Source organism: Meles meles, chromosome 16 (genome assembly GCF_922984935.1).
Source record: "Meles meles chromosome 16, mMelMel3.1 paternal haplotype, whole genome shotgun sequence".
NCBI classification, from domain to species: Eukaryota; Metazoa; Chordata; class Mammalia; order Carnivora; family Mustelidae; genus Meles; species Meles meles.
In genome coordinates this window covers 55,056,147-55,073,962 of record NC_060081.1, presented here as the reverse complement: position 1 = coordinate 55,073,962, position 17,816 = coordinate 55,056,147, and the positions used below count along the sequence as shown (strand labels likewise).

General features: G+C 43.0%; 1 pseudogene; it reads right to left on the bottom strand.

Moving 5' to 3' along the window:
• Positions 1-10,855: 10,855 nt before the first annotated feature.
• LOC123926618 lies at positions 10,856-13,698 on the bottom strand (annotated as a pseudogene).
• Between the last annotated feature and the right edge of the window lie 4,118 nt (positions 13,699-17,816).

Here is a 17,816-nt window from a genome sequence, read left to right as displayed (position 1 = left end):
GAGCAACAATGGGCAGCGGGCAGCAGCGGGGAGCCGGGTTCCGGAGGCAGGGTGCGGCCCGCCCGGACACCAGCACTTTGCGAACAGAGGCCCCTGCGCCGGGGACCAAAGAGATTAACCGCTGCCACTGTTCGGGCCCTTACTGTCTGCCGGGACTTGTCAGACCGCGTTCCGTGGCTTATTTCCTGGGATCCTCACCTCGCCCTATTATTTAGCCCTATTTTACAGATGAAGCCATGGAGGCACAGAGTTTAAGTAAAATGCCCAAGGTTAAGGGAGACGTGAAAGCGAGACTTGATCCTACGCAATCTGGCTCCAGATCCTAAGCTCTTAACCACCCCTGTTACACACACACACACACACACACACACACACACACACACGTGCGCGCGCTGTATATACTCTCTCATATTTTTTCCTTTTCACCTATATCATTGACAGCTTTCTCCGCCATAAGTACAGCCCACGGTTACCACGGTTATCCTAGTCCTGACCTGCTGGGAAGATCTTGTCCCTGCGCCCAGACCCACCCCGTCTTCCCCACCGGCTGAGGGTCCCTGTCATTGCGTTAAGGTGGGCTTCCTCTAATAAAAATTGAGGATGACAATGGGGTGGACCGATGGGTGCTTAAACCCCTCCTCATCTCGATCACAGGCCCTTCTCCCAGCCAAATCGCACCTTTTAGATAAAATGTGCTTATGCAAACGAAGCTTAACAACAGGCCCACCTGCATCCAATCAGATTGCCGCACCCAGGCCCCGCCCACAGGGAAGTTCCGAGACAGCCGGGCTAGTAGGGCGAAGCTCTACAGGTTTCCTGCTTTGAACACAAGATGTGGAGACACTGCACGTTTTTTAGAATTGGGTCCCGTGAAGATCTGGAGCCCAGGGCCACGGAAAACCATGGATGGGTCCAGCCTGGCTGGGCGGTGGTGGCTCCAGAATTTCCAGAAAGGATGGGGCGGCTGGAGCTGATAAAGGGACCAACCTGAGGCTGCGCTTACTCCCTTTTATGTAAGATCGAGGCCTTAGATGGGTGCCATCGACGACTGGGAATGCCTATGGGAATCTAGAGCACTTCTCACCTGTCTCCCTTCCATCTGAGACAGACTGGGAGACCCCACTGCAATGCGGGCGAGGGAGCACATGTCGGGAGACTTGTCAAAGACTCTCCACCAAGGCTACTGGCAGAAAGTCCCAGGAGAAGCGGAGGGGCTTCCCAATCGAGAGTAAGGAACCAGCTGGAGGCCCCCTTCCAGAGCCCACTTTGGCCCTGGCCCTCACAGGCCAGTGGGAGCACCAGATGGAGAACCAAGATTCGGGAGATTTGTGTTCTGGTTTCATTCCCACCTGTGGGCTGTTTATAGCCTCGAACCAGTCGTTCCCCCTCTCTGTGCCTCTAGTTTCCCATTCCTACCACACCAGGGACCTCCAAGGACTCTTCTCACTCTGATAGGTGGTCTGGTGGTGTTTTATCTTTCTGGGATTCCCTGAGCTGTCTGGTGAATGATCTGGTAGGAGTCACCTCTCTGAACCTTCCAATCACCAGCAAATCACAGTCTTCCAAATATGGCTGCTACTTGGGGGGCCACCCAGCATCCACTTCCCTTTAGTTTCCTTGGGGGGAAGCCTCCCTCCTCCACCTCAGCCAGGTTCAGTCAGTGGAACTGACTTCATCCCTGACTCCCTGGGGAGGAAGGTGACCAGACAGGGGGATGCCTGCATTCCATTCCCTGAGCTGTCCAGGGTAGCCATGTCAATTCCGGTCGAGGCCAGTCAGGTTCGGGAACTGTCCCAAATGCAGAGAAGTCTGGAAGCATAAAACCTGGGTGGGCTGGCGGCTGAAGCTGCTGGCAGTCATCCTGCCTCCGTCGGGAATGGAGCTGCAGCAGAGAATGCAGAGTTTGGGGGCGGAAAGATGCGGCTGCTGATGTAATTCAGTCCCTCCGGTCCCACTGCCCTGGGCTTTTCAGGTTCAGGAGCCAATACACGCCTTTCTTGTATTGAAAGTGGATGCTGGGTGGCCCCCCAAGTAGCAGCCATATTTGGAAGACTGTGATATGCTGGTGATTGGAAGGTTCAGAGAGGTGACTCCTACCAGATCATTCACCAGACAGCTCAGGGGATCCCAGAAAGAAAGTGGCAGAAAGTGGCAGTTTGAAGTGGCTATTCTGTTGCTTACAACCAGAGGAATACTGACTATTTTGTTGGAGTTAACTTGATTCTACGACACCATCAATAATAAGAATTTTTTTAATAGTAAGAATTTTTTTAAGACAAATATTATATCCATTTAAATAGCAGCTTTTTTTGATGAGAAGAGGAGTGTATCTGGTGTGCTCTTAAAAGACTGACAATAGTATGTTATTATTTATAAAACTGTCTTCTTTTGATCAAAGTTCTTCACATTCAGAGTCTAAACTTTCCTTGGATGAATTTGGCAAATTTTTACTTCTAATTGCATTGGCTGGCTGGCGATGGCTTTCTGTACACTTAGCCTTATGCTTCCACATGGTGTCATTTTAGAAGTCTTGCTAAGTGATAATTAGGGATGCAGTCTGGTAAAATTCCATCAGGCTCGACTGTGGCCACCTGAGCCACTGGGTAGCAGACAGCAAGGACGCCTAATCACCTTCTGCCTGCCGACTGGCATATTTCTTGGACATCACCTGTGGGGCCCATCTTCATTCCAGAAGTGCTAAGCTGCCAGTGTGAGCCCACGGTATCAGAACTCTTTCTGATGATGCAGCTACCACTTCCTGCAGGATAGGCACCAAGCTAAGTGGAACAGAGTTAGGACCTTGGGCAAGTAACATTGCCACTCTGTTTCTGTGTTGCCCCGTCTGTGAACGAAGAGAATAGCTTCACAGCAGTGTTGAAATTTAATGAAAAAATCAGTGTAATGCTCGTAGAACAGCGTTGGCATATAAGGATCACCCAGTTTCAGTTACTGCTGTTTGAATTCTCACAGCTACCCTTGGAAGTCAACAGGATGGTCCTACTTGTGGTTTAGGACCCTGAGATCAGAGACAAGAACGGACATGTCCCAGGTCACTCACTGGGGAAGGAGATGGTGGATCTGGGACTCAAAACCAGGTCTGTCCAGTACCCAGGCTGATGTTCTTAACCATAATGCCACATGGACCTCCAAGGGCACAGGCTTGGGTGGGCCAGTGGAATTTGGGGTCCAGTTCTTAGACACAGAGCAGAGAAAAGTCAGACCCACTCACCAGCCAATCTCACTGCCCAGACCACTGTCTTCGTCTGATTTGTGGAACCCTGGGCCTTTGAAAACTCCAGAGAGAGAAAACACCACGGCCTCAAGGGAGATGGGATTGTCCAAGGCCATATAGGGAGAGACAGAGGTCAGGCTGGAACTCCCCATTCCCTACCTCCTCAGATCCTCCTGCTTCACTGCCCTCCCTTATAGGCATCTATCCCGGCACCTCCTCCGCTGAGAAGCTCTCCCAGACTGCCACAGCTCATGTCACTGTGCCTTGCTCCTTGAAGTGTCTCCACACTCACTGGCATTTCAAACATGCTCTTTGGAGTCAGGCCGACCTTGGGTTTGAATCCTCCTTTGCCACTTAAACTGTATAATCCTGGGTTCATTTTCCCCATCGCTGAGCCTTAGTATCCTCACCTGTAAAATGGGCTTTTTACAAAAGCCCATCTCATGGGGTCAGCAACAAGTTTCAGGGGAGGTCAGGGCTGAGTACAACTTGGTACAGCAGCCATCCCCTCCCTCCCTGCCTCTATGCAGCATAACTACTTACATGAATAATCTGAAATAAAATGAATGAGGACAATGGGCAGAAAAGAAAAGCAGAGAGTGAAAGCTTTTTATTGAACTACACATACATATATAATTGTGGCAGTGAAAACCAACAAACTAAACAAATAATACAAAATTATACTTCTGGAAATAGAAGAAGGAAACAGTAACAAATCAATACTTCTAAGTCACATTGTTGTTGTTGTTACAAAAGGAAAAAGAGCACATTAAGAAACACTTGCAGAAGAGCGGACCTGGGAGATTCAGAGCGTGTGATGCATTTGAGCCAGAGTGGGGCTCCGGGAACCTGGCTTCTGCCTCTTGCAGTCACGCGGCTGTCTCGCCATCACACAGCTGGTGCTGCTTGTCCCTCACCTGCTGTTAAATGCAGGGCTATGGAGAGTACTGGACGGAGCACCAGAGGCCGAAGTTGAGTTTAACCATTCCAAACGGTTACCAAACTTGTAGTAGTTGAGTCTGGGCATGCTGGGAGCCGAGCGTACAATGAGGTTTTCTGGATGAACTTCCGTTTCAACCCCAGTGTTCATCATAGTTAATGTCACCTTTCGATGTGCTGATCTCACATTAAACCTAACGGGAATGGCAGCAATTGTTTAGAACATGGCCTAATGAAATATTTGGGCTGGGAGGAGTAATTTCCTCACCAGCTTTGGTGAGAAGGGCCAGTGCAGAGTGATAATAAAAAGCAGACCGACTTTTAGAAGTTTTGTTATTGCTTTTAAACTCTGCAGATGCTGCTCCCCTCACTGCTTGCACGAGGCAGAAGGACCTCTGCTCCCTGCCTCTGTCGTCCACTGAGCTCATCTCATGGTAAGTGTTGTTTCGATGATCATAACATGATTTAATCACTGAGCATCCCCAGGAAGGGGTGAAGGAGGGAGGGAGGGAGGGAAGGAAGGAGGCAGCCTGGAACAGGGAGCAGTGGCTTCTGAGTCTTAGGCCTGACTCAGTTATAACATGCTATGTGTCTTAGGGAAGTCACACCCTCTCTGGGCTTCAGATGGGATGGGGCATCCTTCCCCAGCTTCCCTCAGCCCAGACAATAGAGATGCCAGGCCCAGGGACAGAAGCACAAGACAAATGCATGCCTGGTCTAACCCTGGGCCCCTCTTTCGGAGTCAGGCCTGCCTCCCTGGCTGCTAACCCTCCTGTCCCAGCTGCCTGGCTGTCCTTAGGCTGTGACCGCTCCACAGCGGCCCCACATGTGAAGGGGCTGAGCTCCGCTGCTCTGCCTGCCCCTGACTCCCAGTGACCTCTGTCACTAGAGTTACCTTGTGGTGGCCACAGCGGCCACCCCGTTTCCAGCCTATAAGGAAGGCCTTCCTAGTGTCCAGCTGTTGCAGAGGCCCCACTGCCCCAGGCTGGGGCCCCAGGCGACATCTCTCAATCCTGTCACTCAGCCGTCTTCTTTCTGGTGGGCTGCATTACAGTAGATCTTGGTTAGAAAGCAGCCTCCTTCCCTCCCTGGAACCTCAGCTCCCTGACCCATTGCAGGGCTGTGTGAACACTGGCCTGCCTGGAAGAGGACACATACTCCAACATACACCCCCATGTCACATCTATTTAGCCAAGGGTACATCTCATGGCAGCAAGGTGGCCACAGGGCAAAGAGCAGATGCGACAGGTGGTGGCCCAGCTTCTCCAGGTCCTTCGGCTTCTTGTGGGACCTCACAGCTGTTGGTTCTTTCTCTGAGGAGGTAGCTCCTTCCAGAACAGAGACAGAGGCTGAGTTCTTGCTATGCTACCGAATCTTTTATACTCAGGTTTCATCATTGTCCAGGAGAACAGCCATTAACAATGTAGGCAGGTTCTCAAAAGGAATGTTGACCAAGGTCAAATTCCCTGGTTTCTGATTCTGCATTTACAGCCCTCCGGTGACCTTCAGAATTGTCTCCCCAAGCTCCCTGGCATTGAGGGATCCTCCATGTCTTTTTGTGGCTTGATAGCTCATTTCTTTTCATGGCTGGATAATACTCCATTGTCAGGATATAATAAAGTTTGTTACCCACTCGCGGATGCAAGAACATCTGGGTCGTTTCTAGGTTTTGGCGATTATGAATAAAGCTGCTATAAACATACACGTTTTGCATGTAGATGTAACTTTTCTAAGATTTTATTTATTATTTGAGAGAGTGAGTGAGCACACTCATGTGGAGGGAGGCGCAGAGAAAGAGGGAGAGAGGGAATCCCAAAGAGACTCCGCACTGAGCGTTAGATCCTGACACAGGGCTCGATCTAATGACCCTGAGAACATGACCTGAGCCAAAATCAAAAGTTGGAAACTTAACCCTAGGCGCCCCTAGACATAACTTTTCAATGCAGTTGGGTATGTACGAGCACAGCTGCTGGATTGCGGTAAGAATGTTTACTTTTCTAAGAACTGCCAAATTGTCTTCCAAGATGGCTGTACTAGTTTGCATTCCCATCAGCAATGAATGAGAATTTCTACTGCTTTTTATCCTTGCCATTGTTTGGTATTAAACGTTTTGTGGATATTAGCCATTCCAAAAGGTATGAAGTGACGTCTCATTTTATTTTGCCATCCCCTAATGACATATGATGTTGAACGTCTTATTTCCTTATTTGTCAAACCTGTCTATATTCTTTGGTGAGGTGTCTGTTCAGATCTTTTGCCCACTTTTGAATTCTTATTGTTGATTTTTAAATACTCTAATTTTGGGGGTACCAGTCCTTTATCAGATATGTTTCGCAAATAGCCTCTGTCTGGAGAAGTGGCTTATCTTTTCGATCTAACTTTTTTTTCACAAAGCTGAAGTTTTTACTTTTAATAAAGTCCAACAGAATCATTTTTTTTCTTCTATGGATTGTGTTCTTAGTGTTAAATTAAAAAATTCATTGCCAAACCCAAAGTCACTTATATTTGCCCTTATGTTAGCTTTCATAGGTTCTATGGTTTTGTATTTTACATTTAAGTCTAAGATCCATTTTGAGTTTACTTTTGCAACAAGTGTAAGGGCTGAATCTAGCTTCACTGTTTTGTGTATGGATGCCCAATTGTTCTAGCATCATTGTAGAAAAGAATATCCTTTCTCCATTGAATTACCTTTGCTTTTTTGTCAAAAAAAGTTGACCCACATTTGTGTGGGTCTATTTCAGTCCTCTTTGTTCTGTTCCACTCATCAACCTGGGTATTTTTTCACCAATGCCATGCTGTCTTGATTACTGTAGATCGATGGTTAGTCTTAAAGTCAGGCAGTGTGAATCATCTGACTTCATTCTTCTTCCTCAGTATTGTGTTGGACATTCTGGGCCTTTTGCCTTTTCATATATAAAGTCAGCTTGTTAATATTAAAAAAAAATTGCTGGGTTTTGACTGGGATTATGTTGAATTTGTAGACGGAATTAGGGAGAATTGACATCTTAAAATATTTAGTTTTCCTATCCACGTACATGAACTCTCTCTCCATTTATATGTATCTTCTTTGGTTCCTTTCATTGGAGTTTTATAATTATCTTCTTATAAAGCCTGTACCTATTTTGTTGGACTTATGCCTCCATATTTCATTATTTTTGCTGCTAATGTAAATGGTATTGTTTCCAACTATTCATTGCTGGCAGTGGAAAGCAATTGACCTTTACATGCTAACTTTATACCCTGTGACCTTCCTATAATCATCTATTAGTTCCAAGAGTGTTTTTGGTCTAGTCTATGGAATTTTATACATAGATAGCCATGTCCTCTACGCACAAAGACAGCTTTATTTATCTTCTCCCCCTCTCCATATGTATATATTTCCTTTTCTTACAGCATTAACTAGGACTTCCAGTCCAATGTTGAATAGGAGTGGTGAGAGGGAGTATCTTTTCATACTCCTAATTTAAGGGGGAAAATGTCCACCGTCTCTCCATCAAGTATAATGTTAACCATAGGATTATGGTAAACACCCTTTATCAGTAAGTTTGAGAATGTTCCCTATTATTCCTAAATTGTTCAGAATTTTTATCATGAATGGGTATTGGATTTTGTCAAATGCTTTTTCTGCACCTACTGATCTGATCATGATTTTTCTTCTTCAGCCTGTGGAGTGATGTGATGGATTATATTAACTGGTTTTAGAATGTTGACTCAGATTTCCATACCAAGAATAAGTCTCATTTGGTCATAGTGTATGTCTTTCTATACATTGTTGGATTTGATTTGCTAATATTTTTTGAGTATTTTTGCATCTACATTCATGAAATTATTGGTAATATTCCTCTCTTATAAATATCTTAATTTGGTTTTTCTCTATTTCTTTAGTAAATATTGAACTATTCAAATTATCTAATTCTCCTTTTGTGAGTTTTGGTGGTTTGTGTCTTTCAAGGAATTGGCCCACTTCATCTACGTTAACAAATTTATGGGCATAAAGCCGTTCATAATATTCCTTTATTATCCTTTCAATGACTCCTTCATGTCCGATATTTATTTTTTTTTCTTGGTTATCTTGGAAGGCTTATAAACTTTAATGATATTTTCCCCCAAAGAACCAGTTCCCATTTTGTTGATCTCTGTTGATCTCCTGTTTTCAATTTCATTGATTTCTGATTTAATTTTTTATTACTTATCTTCTGCTTATATTGCTCTTCTCTATTTTTTATTTAAATTCAAGTTAGTTAACATATGGTGTAGTATTGGTTCCATATTATATATAATACCCAGTGTTCATCACAGGTGCCCTCCTCAATGCTCATCTTCCGCCCACCTCCCCTCCAGCAACCATCAGTTTGTTCCATATAGTTAAGTCTCATGGTTTGCTTCCCGCTCTGTTTTTATCCTATTTTATTTTTCCTTCCCTTCCCGTATGTTCATCTGGTTTCTTAAATTCCACATATGAGTGAAATAATATAATATTTGTCTTTCTCTGACTTACTCTTATTTTGCTTAGCATAATACCCACAAGTTCCATCCATGCTCTTGCAAATGGCAAGGTTTCATTCTCTTTGATTGTTGAGTAACATATATATGTACATATGTGGGGTGTATATACATATACATATATGTGTACATATACATATATATGTTTATATATGTACATACACCCTTTATCTTCTTTAGCTATTCATCAGTTGATGGACACTTCTAGTTTCTTATGGTGGAAGCTTATTGATTTTAGATTTTCTTTTCTGATATGTATTTTAAAGCAATAAATTTCCCTCTAGGCATGGCTTTTCATACATTTTGATAAGTTCTATTTTCATTTTAACTCAAAATATTTGTAAATTTCTTGAGATTTCTTCTTTGATCCATGCATTATTTAAAAGTATGTTGCTTAATCTCCAAATATGTTGAGATTTTCCAGCTATCTTTCTGTTACTGATTTCCATTGTGGTCTAAGAGCAAACCTTATTTGATTTCTATTCTTTCAAATTTGGTCAGGTGTGTTTTATGGCCCAGAATGTGGTCTATTTTGATGAATGCGCCACATGAACTTTCTAAGAATGTCTATTCTGCTGCTGCCCAGTATTCCATACATGTCCTTTATTATTTTCGTAATTGATCTTTGGTGCTATTCAGTTCAACTATATCCTTACTGACTTTCTGTCTGCTGGACTTGTGATTGAGAGGTGTTGATATCTTTAAAACTGTAATAGTGAATTCATCTATTTCTCCTTGCAGTTCTAGCAGTCTTTGCCTTGCATATTTTGTTGCTCTGCTGTTAAGCACATGCAAACTAAGGATTTTCATTTCCATCTTTTATTATTATATAATGCCCCCTTTATCCCTGATAATTTTCCTTGCTCTGAAGTCATCTTTGTCTGAAATCAGTACAGCTATTCTAGTTTTACTTTCATTAACATTAGCAATGGTATATCCTTCTCTGGTCCTTTACTTTGTATCTACCTGTGTCTTTGTACTTAAAGTGGGCTTCTTGTAGACAACATGTCAATGAATCTTGTTTTTATTCACTGTGACAAGGGATTTCAATTGATCTTTTCATTGGTGTATTTAGACCATTCACATTTAAAGTAATTTGGATATAGTTGGATTACTTTCTATGTCTGTAACTCTTTTGTATTCATTCTATTTTTTTTCCTTGTTCTTTGAATTCTTAAAACTCCCCGTCTGGCAGGTTTTCACTTTATATGTTTCTATTTTCTCTCCTTTTGGCCTATCAATCACTTCTTTAAAAAAAATTGTTAGTAGTTTCCCTAAAGTGTGGACAATGTATGTTTACAACTAATCCAAGTCCACTTTTTAAAAACTGACATATAATTGACATACTGGTTTCAGGTATGTAACATAATGATTTGATTATCTGCATGTAAGTACACTTCAAATAATGCTATACCACTTCCTGGGGAGTGCAGGTGTCTTGTAACAGAGTAGCCCCAAATTCCTCCCTCCCATCCCTTATAACATTGCTGCCACTCCCTTCACTTCCCCATATGTTATAATCACCCAGTTCATTGTTGCTATCATTACTTTGAACAAAGAGTTATCTGTATGATTAGGTAGGTATACAAAGGTAGGTATACCTTTATATACCTTTATATATACCTATATATAACCTATATACATTAGGTAGGTATAGCAAAGATTTTTTTTTTTTTTAAATTAGGCTCCATGCCCAATGTGGGCCTTAAACTCAGGACCCTGAGCCAGTCAGGTGCCCCTATTTTCCTATAATTTGAATATGATACACTTACGTGTAGATTTTTGGTATTTGCTCTGCTTGGTATTTTCTGAGCTACCTGAATTCGTGGTCTGGTGTCTATCATTAATTTTGGAAAATGGTCATTACCACTACTTCTGCTTTCTCCTTCTTCTCCTTCTAGTGTTTCCTGTTTTGTGTACATGACAATTTTTCTTCTTTACTATATAATTATTATTTTTAAAGATTTTATTTATTTGAAAGAAAGAGAGCACAAGCAGGGAGGGCAGCAGAGGGAGAAGGAGAAGTGAGCTCCCTACTGAGCAGGGAGCCCAACTCGGGGCTTGATCTCAAGACCCAAGCAGTCACTTAACTGACTTGAGTCATCCAGGCACCTCTATATAATTATTTTTAATGTCCAGCATTTCCAATATGAGGGCCAGAACTTTCTCTCCAACTCAAGTTTATAAATACTCAATTGGCTTGTGAAGCCGATGGGGATACTTTTTGTCTAATTTGATTTCTGGGAAGACTTCATTCAGGTCCTCAGTGGTCACTGGATCACATGCAATTATGATCATCTTCTCTAGCTCTTTTTCATATTCCTCAATCCTGGCCTTTGAGAGAGACAAAAATTCAGCACAACTTTTCACATCTTCTTTTTCTTTAGCATCCACCTGAACATTGTATTTCTCCTCTGGCAGAGGAAACTTCAGGGTATTAAACTTCTCAAAGTCATCTCCCAAGATAGCCTTTGCCACACTGGCCTTGTAGTTAAGCCCAGCCAACAGCAGGTGGTTTCTCAGGCAGAGTAGCCCACCTGGAGGTAAAGGTCTCATTCCAGAATTTCAGAAGTTAGCAGTGGCCTTCTGGTTTTGGGATATGATTTCCCCAAAAGCTGCCCAGTCAATGGCTTTTAGAGCAAGTTTCGCCTGGCCATCTTGAGATCCCTCACCAACCCCAGCAGCCCACAGTCCACCTATGTTACACTTTTGTAAATGTCCCACAGTTCCTAGATATTGTTCTAGGTTTTTTCATCATTTTTTCTACCTTGAGATATAACATATAACACTGTGTAAACTTAGGGTGTACAATGTGATGATTTGGCATACTTATATATTGCAAAATGATGACCACGGTTGGGTTAGTTAACACCTCCATCATTCTGCATGATTACTATTCCTTCCTTCCTTCCTTACTATTCCTTCCTTCCTTCCTTCCTTTTCTGGTGAGAACATTTAAGATCTACTCTCTTAACAGCTTCCAGGTACGTAATACAGTATTGTTAACTATAGTCTCCTTGCTGTATGTTAGATCCCCAAAACTTGTTTCTCTTCTAACTGAAAGTTTGTAACATTTGAACAAATATCTTCCAGTTTCCTTCATCCCTCACCCTTGGAAACCACTCTTCTACTGTCTCTATGAATTTGGCTGTTAGTGCATACTATTTTAGGATTTTTAGGATTTCCTGGCTTGGGGTTCTTCCAGCTTCTTTAATCTGTAGGTTTACGTCTTTTGCCAAATTTGGGGAGCTTTTAACTATTGTTTCAGTATATTTTCTGAACTGCACTTCTTCTCTTCTTCCTGTGGGATTCCTGTGACACACATGTATTTTGGTATTTTCCCACAGACCCCTGAAGTTGTTCATTTTGTTCATTTGTTGTTTCTTTGTTCAAGTTGTAGAATTTTTAGTGGTCTGTCTTCAAGGTCACTGCTTTCCTCTGTCATCTCCAATGGGCCACAGTGCCCACCCAGTAAGTTTGTTGTTGCTGCATTTTTCGGGTTTAGAATTTCCATCTGGTTTTTCTTTGTATCTTCTTTTTCTCTGTTGAAATTTTCTTTTTCTGTTTCAGGTCTATTCATGGTTGCTCACAGCTTTTCTTTTTCTTCCTTTCTTCTTTTTTGGGAATAGCTACTTTAAAATCCTTGTCAGATAATCCCAACATCTGTGCCATCTTGATGTTAGCATCAGTTGTGTTTTTTGTTTGTTTTGTTTTTTGTTTTTTAAATTAAGAGAAGCGCTGTGCCCAATGTGGGGCTTGAGTTCATGGCCCTGAGATTAAGAGTCACTCACTGGGCTGACTGAGCCAGCCAGGCACCAGATGTTAGCCATCCTTTCATTACCCTTTTTCATTCCAGTTCAGTCTTCTTCTGGCTTTTGGTATGACACATACTATTTGATTTTATCCTGGACTTTTGGGGTATTATTATTAGGAGTCACTGGCTCCTTTTTAAAACTATGTTAGTATGTATTCAACTTGTTCAAGTTCAGAATGAGTACCATGGCTCACTTTTGTGGTCTGTGAACTGGAATGTCAGTTTAGTTTAAAATCAGTACGATTTTGGTCTGCCATGCTGTGTGGTACCCAGAGGCCGTCCTGAAACAGTACGGTATTCGACATCATATTTGAGTTCTCAAGCTTTCACTATGTTAATTCTGGTGGGTTGCACACATAGGTCACTTGTGGGTGGGTGTACCCTGCACTTCATATACAAATTGAAGCAATCTCTTTGTAGCTCCCTCTTGTCTGTAATCCTCCCCACACGCTCCAGCTGTGAGAGGGTGGGTGCTGCCTCTTTGTCAGCTTTGCTTATTAGTGCAGTGCAAGGATGGCAACAGGGCCCTACCCTGCTGTCACAGCACTCCAAGAGGATGGGAGAGGAAGAGGATTCTCGCTGATCACACTTGTGCAGAGTGGGGCTGACTGACAGAGCTCCACATCACAGTCACCACTAGAAAGGAGAGTGAGGACTACCCAGACGGTAGTGCACAGCTGGGATGGTGGGCAAGCTCCACACCACAGTCTCCCCAAAGCCTGCTGGAGAGGACAGGCCTTGGCTTATTTCATGGTGTTTGCCCAGAGCAAAGCAAGCATTGTTAAAAAGTCTATCTATCACTGCTGTCCCTCCCAGCCCTTTGACCCCCTAGAAAGTGGGCTTTCATTGGGACTTTGTGCTTTGGAGATGGTTTTGGGTTTGGCTTTCTCTGGTGCCCAGGCTGGGATCTAGTTAAGTAGTAAAGCCCGCGAGGACTCCCAGCTGTCATCGCTTGAGACCCAAGTTGTCTATACAGTTCACCTTTTCCCCACCATCAGGGAAGTCTGATAGTTGCTTTATGTATTTTGCGAAGTTGTTGGTTGTAGTAAGTGGAAATAGTAAGGTAGAATCTCCTGACTCATCTTGTCTGGAAACGGAAGCCCCGTGTACTTTTTTTAAAGTCAACTTTTTGAGGTATAATTTACATGCAATAAAACATACCCATTTCAAGTGTACATTTCCGTGAGTTTCAACAAAGGTACATACCCATGTAACCACAGTCAAAATAGAGAACATTCCCATCTCCCCAAAAGGTTCCCTTGTGCCCCTTCCCAAGCAACCCCCCCATCCCAGCCTCCAACAAACACTGATCGATGTCACAATGGATTAGATATGTCTTTTTCAGAGTTTCAGATAAAATCACACAGAATGTTTTTTTAAGATTTTGTTTATTTATTTGAGAGACAGTAACTGAGATACCAAGAGAGAGCACAAGCAGGGAGGAGAGGGAGACAATCAGGCTCGATCCCAGGACCCTGGGATCATGACTTAAGCTGAAGGCAGACGCTTAACTGACTGAGCCACCTAGGTGCCCCCAGAATGCATTTTTTTTATAAAAGTCTGCTGTCTTTTGTTCAGCGTATCTTTGAGATTCATGTGTATCACCAAGTGTATCAGCAGTTCATTCCTTCTCATTGCTAAGCAGGGTTCCATGATATTTTTGTGTATGCTTTTCTTCAGATTGTCGCCCTCCTCTGCTCTAGAGACAACGGACCACAGTACCTCCCTGCCACAACCACTGCTGTGTTTCTGCTCTCAGAGCTCCTTCTCTTTGATCCAGGAGAAGAAAAGCTTGATGGATCACTAAGTACTTACTTTAAGGCATGGGTAGGATACTATTTCAGGATAAAAAGATGGGTTTCTTCTGGATTTAGCTCCATTGATCTGCTGTCATACACTTACTAATCCCAAGCTCAGACCAAACAGTCATTGTCTTGGCAGGGTGTTTTAGGGGTTTGTAACTTTGGTCTTATATTGCCGTGTCCTCTGAATTAGTAATAGGAATATGGACATGCTTTTCATTTTATGTAAGGATAACTATCTGATCACAGTGATGCGTAACTAACGCCATCCCTCCATGTTGAATTCCTGGTGGCTTGTGATGAACTGGGTACCTCAGCAAACAGTCTTATCCACATCCTCAGGTTCTTGGTTTTTCTGTCCAACCCATGCACTCATACAAATTCCATAAAAGAAATTTGGTACTTTAGGCAATCAGCTGATTCACTTTGCGATGGCAAAGGACACAGTAGCTAAGGGATGACCTGTAGCCTGACCTTGTAGATTCTCTCCTGGCTAGTTACACTTACAAAGTGGATAGATGCTTTCTCTGATGGCTGTCTTCTCAAAATTCTGCATTCAGACTCACAAATGAAGTGCTAAGTGGTTTTTATATAAGAAAACAAGGCCAGTTTTCTTTCCTACCAGTGCAAGTTTGGAAATATTCTTTTAAAAAAGATGACTGAATATTTCCCATTTAGCAAAGTCTTAAGGTAAATAGATGGTTGCCAGGCTTCTAGTTACACTGGTTTCTGCACTATCTATCTGTTCAGACACAAGCTCCTTTTAAAATGTGCCTAGTCAGAATTTCTTCATATACTGCAACCAAAACAACATATTGCAACAGACGGAATGCAGAAGTAGATGTGAGAACTCAGCTGTCTTCTATTAAGCCAGGCATTAAAGAGATTTGCAAAAAATGTAAAATAATGACACTCTTTTCTTTTTTATTTTTTTAGAGTGGAGAGAGAAAGAGCATGGGTGGGGGGCGAGAGGGAGAGAGAGAATCTCAAGCAGGCTCCAGACGCAGCACTGAGCCTGACACAGGGCTCAATCTCCCAACCCTGAGATCATGACCTGAGCCGAAATCAAGAGTTGGACACTTAAGTGACTGAGCCACCCAGGCACCCTAATGCCACTCTTTACTATGTTTTGTGAGAAAAAAAAAATATATATATATATATATATTTTTTTAAAATATTTTATTTATTTATTTGACACAGAGAGAGGTCACAAGTAGGCAGAGAGGCAGGCAGAGAGAGAGGGAGAAACAGGCTCCTCACTGAGCAGAGAGCCTGATGTGGGGCTCGATCCCAGGACCCTGAGATCATGACCTGAGCTGAAGGCAGAGGCTTAAACCACTGAGCCACCCAGGCGCCCCTGTGAGAAAATATATTTGTGGAAAATTGAGCTGTCAGAAAAATAATTCAAGAAAAATTTCAAACTACATTTCCAGATTAAAGTGACTTTCTAAATGCCCAGTATAGTAAGTGCAAAAGAGGAGGAAATAAAGAAAAAAAAGAAGACCCACACATGGCCATACTACGAAATTTCATCATACCATAGGTAAGAAGATCCTGAAAGATTTCAGAGGAATAAAAGCCATCACATATAAGGAAACAAATCAAAATGGCATCACCCTTCCCAACACCACCAGAAAGTAGAAGACAATGCAGAAATGCCTTCATTCTTAGGGAAAATAATTAGCAACCTACAATAATATTCTCAACTAAACGATCACTCAAGCGTGAGGGTAGAAGAGAGACATTTTTGGATATCACATGGTACAGTATGATAGTGATGGTCCCCAGTGAGTCACAACTCCCTTTTACCATACCCCTTTGTGATGTGACTTTGCTGTTCCTCCCAGTGACAGGAGTCTATTTCTTCACCTCTTGAGTCTGGTCTGGTCGAGTGACTTGTTTTAATCAGCACAACATGGCAGAAGTGATACTGTGTGAGTTCCACAGCCAAGGCTTTAAAGAAGACTTGACGTATCTCCTCTCATATTCTGGGTCAGAGATCACTGTGGAACTGACACCATGTTGGGAAGGTGGGGCATACCTACTGAGGATGAGGCCACATGAGAAGATATCTAAAAGTGAGGCATCAAGACAAAGCAGTCTAATGTGAAATTCTTAGAACACCTTAATGGTGTCTCCTATTAGACTATCACTTTCTTTAGAATTGTTTACATATTATTTGTTTTATTTTATGTATTTATTTTATATTTTTATTACAATAGTTTGTTATTATATATTTACTGTATGAGATTTTAATATTTTGCAAATATTTTCTCTTCATTATGGCTTATCTTTTGGTTATGGTATCTTTCAGGATACAGTTTTACTTTTTTATGGTCACATCTATTAACCATTTTCTTTGTCTTTATGTCTTTGCGATTTTTTTTTTTTTAAAGACTTTTTTATTTATTTATTTGACACAGAGAGAGATCACAAGTAGTTAGAGAGGCAGGCAGAGAGAGAGGAGGAAGCAGGCTCCCTGCGGAGCAGAGAGCCCGATGCGGGGCTCGATCCCAGGACCCTGAGATCATGACCTGAGTCGAAGGCAGCGGCTTAATCCACTGAGCCACCCAGGCGCCCCGCGATTTTTTTTTAACCTTATTTATTTGACAGAGAGCACAAGTAGGGGGAGCAGCAGGCAAAGGGAGAGGGAGAAGCAGGTTCCTCGATGAGTGGGGAGCCCAATGCTGGACCCCAGGACTCTGGGATCATGACCTGAGCCAAAGGCAAACGCTTAACCAACTGAGCCACCCAGGCATCCTGTCTTTGAGCTTTTAAAAAAAGATTTGTTTATTTATTTGACGGGGATAGGGTGAGGACAGGCTGAGGGAGAGGGAGAGAATCCTCAAGCAGACTCCCAGCTGAGTGTGGAGCCTGACACAGGACTCAATCCCAGGACCCCAAAATCGTACCTAAGCTGAAACCAAGAGTCTGCTGCTTAACCGACTGAGCCACCTAGGTGCCCCCTTATTTTTCTTTTAAAGATTTATTTATTTTAGAGAGACAGAGATTAAGAGAGAGTGGGGGCAGGGACAGAGGGAGAATCTTTGAGCAGACTCCCCACTGAGCACAGAAACCGGTTTGATTCCACAACCCATGAGACCATGACCTGAGCCGAAACTGAGACTCAGATGGTTAATCAATTGAGCCACCCAGGCGTCCCTTTGTTTTTTGATCCTCACACCACCACCAAACCAGTATAAGCAATTGGTGCAAAATGGTGGTCACTGTCAAAGAGAGAACTGAGAATTTTAAATAGTTCTTTCTAAGGAGTAGTCTGGAGTTAGGAGAGCCAGGCAAGGAGCTGCTGCTTTTCTACTGACTTTTCCCTCAGGCCAGGCTAAAAGTCACACTGACAAAGTGCGCCCTGAACTGGACTATTGACTATCCTCACTTCTTCCAGTCTGGTCAAGGCCTCTATTATCTCTGGCCTAAATGACCCCAACAACTGGCTCACTGGTGTCCTGCTTCCACCCCTGCCCCCATTTCAGTTATCCATTGCTAGGAAATGAACTACTTCAAGACC